Below are 3,725 nucleotides of genomic sequence, written 5' to 3'. Positions count from 1 at the left end.
ATCTTAATCCTTTCAGTACTTATGAGCTTCTGAAGTTAAGGTTGTTCTTTTCTGTCTAAGTGCTCTCTGATGACACATGTCTCGGGAACCGCCCAGTTTAGAAGCAAATCCCCATAGCAAACCACTTCTAAACTGGGTGGTTCCCGAGACACATGTCATCAGAGAGCACTTAGACAGAAAAGAACAACCTTAACTTCAGAAGCTCATAAGTACTGAAAGGATTAAGATTTTTTTTATGGATGTAATTTACAAATCTGTTTAACTTTCTGGAGCCAGTTGATATATATATAAATAAAAGTTTTTCCTGGATAACCCTTTTAAAGACAGGTCTTTAAATTGTGCGGAATGCAGAATTGCTGCGGTGGAAATTCCCCTGTGTGAATGGGACTGTGGAATCCCATTAAAGTCAACGGGCAGTAAATTTCGGCTGGATTTCCGTGTGAACATGGCCTGAAGGGCAACAGGAGTTTCTAGCAGTTGTTTCTTTATGATTTTTACGTTTACATCAAATTTCAGGGCATTTATTTTTTTTTTTTGGGTGGGATTAGACATTATTTTGGGGTAGAAATAAGTTATTGTTTAATTTATATGATTATTATAATTTTTTATGGCGGAATGCACAAGTAATGCTTTAGTTTGTTCAGGGACTCCAATATGTGAATATTTTTATTTAATTTTTATTCAATATTTTTTTATTCAGTAAAAATGATTTATAAAAAAAATTGTGTTTTTTGATCCTTATTAAAATTTTTTGTCATTTTTCTTCTAGTCCTATTAGGTAATGTATGTTATATATCTCATATCAATCTCATATACAGTCATGGCCATAAATGTTGGCAGCCCTGATATTTTTCTATAAAATAAAGTATTTCTCACAGGAAAGGATTGCAGTAACACATGTTTTGCTATATATTCCCTTTGTGTGTATTGGAAATAAACCAAAAAAGGAGGAAAAAAAGCAAATTGGACATAATGTCACCAAACTCCAAAAATGGGCCGGACAAAATTATTGGCACCCTATCAAAATTGTGGATAAATAAGATTGTTTCCAGCATGTGATGTTCCTTTATACTTACCTGGGGCAAGTAACAGGTGTGGGAAATATAAAAATCACACCTGACAGCAGATAAAAAGGAGAGAAGTTCACTTAGTCTTTGCATTGTGTGTCTGTGTGTGCCACACTAAGCATGGACAACAGAAAGAGGAGAAGAGAACTGTCTGAGGACTTGAGAACCAAAATTGTGGAAAAATATCAACAATCTCAAGGTTACAAGTCCATCTCCAGAGATCTAGATTTGTATTTGTCCACAGTGCGCAACATTATCAGGAAGTTTACAACCCATGGAACTGTAGATAATCTCCCTGGGCGTGGACGGAAGAGAAAAACTGATGAAAGGTGTCAGCGCAGGATAGTCCGGATGGTGGATAAGCAGCCCCAAACAAGTTCCAAAGATATTCAAGCTGTCCTGCAGGCTCAGGGAGCATCAGTGTCAGCGCGAACTATCCGTCCACATATAAATTAAATGAAACGCTATGGAGGAGACCCAGGAGGACCCCACTATGGAGGAGACCCAGGAGGACCCCACTATGGAGGAGACCCACGAGGACCCCACTATGGAGGAGACCCGGGAGGACCCCGCTATGGAGGAGACCCAGGAGGACCCCGCTATGGAGGAAACCCAGGAGGACCCCGCTAAGGAGGAGACCCAGGAGGACCCCGCTATGGAGGAGACCCAGGAGGACCCCACTATGGAGGAGACCCAGGAGGACCCCGCTATGGAGGAGACCCAGGAGGACCCTGCTATGGAGGAGACCCAGGAGGACCCCGCTATGGAGGAGACCCGAGAGGACCCCGCTATGGAGGAAACCCAGGAGGACCCCGCTAAGGAGGAGACCCAGGAGGACCCCACTATGGAGGAGACCCAGGAGGACCCCACTATGGAGGAGACCCAGGAGGACCCCACTGCTGACACAGAGACATAAAGTAAGACTACATTTTACCTAAATGAACTTGAGTAACCAAAATCCTTCTGGGAAAACGTCTTGTGGACAGATGAGACCAAGATAGAGCTTTTTGGTAAAGCCCATCATTCTACTGTTTACCGAAAACGGAATGAGGCCTACAAAGAAAAGAACACAGTACCTACAGTGACATATGGGGGAGGTCAGTGATGTTTTGGGTGTTTTGCTGCCTCTGGCACTGGGGGCCTTGAATGTGTACAAGACATCATGAAATCTGAGGATTACCAATGGATTTTGGGTCGCACTGTACAGCCCAGTGTCAGAAAGCTGGGTTTGTGTCCGAGATCTTGGGTCTTCCAGCAGGACAATGACCTCAAACATACGTCAAAAAGCCCCAGAAATGGATGGCAACAAAGCGCTGGAGAGTTCTGAAGTGGCAGCAATGAGTCCAGATCTAAATCCCATTGATCACCTGTGGAGAGAACTTATAATTACTGTTGGGAAAAGGCGCCGTCCAATAAGAGACCTGGAGCAGTTTGTAAAGGAAGAGTGGTCCAACATTCCGGCTGAGAGGTGTAAGAAGCTTATTGATGGTTATAGGAAGAGTGGTCCAACATTCCGGCTGAGAGGTGTAAGAAGCTTATTGATGCTTATAGGAAGAGTGGTCTAACATTCCGGCAGAGAGGTGTAAGAAGCTTATTGATGGTTATAGGAAGAGTGGTCCAACATTCCAGCTGAGAGGTGTAAGAAGCTTATTGATGGTTATGGGAAGAGTGGTCCAACATTCCGGCTGAGAGGTGTAAGAAGCTTATTGATGGTTATAGGAAGACACTGATTTCAGTTATTTTTTCCAGAGGGTGTGCAACCGAATATTAAGTTAAAGGTGCCAATGATTTTGTCCAGACCATTTTTGGAGTTTGGTGACATTATGTCCAATTTGCTTTTTTTCCTCCTTTTTTGGTTTAGTTCCAATACACACAAAGGGAATAAACATGTGTATAGCAAAACCTGTGTTACTGCAATATATATATATATACAGAGGAGAGGAGATCTATATATATATACACAGAGGGAATAAACCTGTGTTACTGCAATCCTTTCCTGTGAGGAATACTTCATTTCAGGGGTGCCAACATTTACGGCCATGACTTTGGACCTTTAGATGCAGCCATTGGCTGCCCGGGCATGCTGGGAGTTGTAGTTTTGCATCAGCTGGAGGTTCACAGTTTGGAGACAATACCCTATAGGTTATACCACTGAACTCTGGACATCCTAGTATTGCAAAACTACAAGTCCCAGCATGCCCGGACAGCCAAAGAGTATTGTAGTACTGCACAGTGTTGAGACTTGGGCTACTTGTGGGGACTGAGCAGGGAATGCTGGGAGATTTCAGCTCCAAAAGGTGCAGAATGATTATGACAAAATTACAAGTGAAGATAAAGCAGCGGCGTCCAATATGATCGTCTTTATTCCACAATAAAATTCCCTGACAGATGAGGAACGTTCATCCCTGTAATACTGGGGTCAGCGCAGCGCCCTCCGGAGGTAGAGGTGGGTATCACATGGCCGTCGGTATGGGGGGGGGGGCTTGTTCTTCACGCTGCTGGTTATGGCGCCCTCCAGAGGTAGAGCGTGGTATCACATGGTTGCCAGTATGGAGGGAGGAGGGGGGCTTGTTCTTCACGCTGCTGGTTATGGCGCCCTCCGGAGGTAGAGCTGGGTATCACATGGTCATCAGTATGGAGGGGGGGTTTGTTCTTCAC

This window comes from Hyla sarda, chromosome 5, assembly GCF_029499605.1.
Source record: "Hyla sarda isolate aHylSar1 chromosome 5, aHylSar1.hap1, whole genome shotgun sequence".
Lineage (NCBI taxonomy): Eukaryota > Metazoa > Chordata > Amphibia > Anura > Hylidae > Hyla > Hyla sarda.
This window is presented reverse-complemented; position numbering follows the sequence as displayed.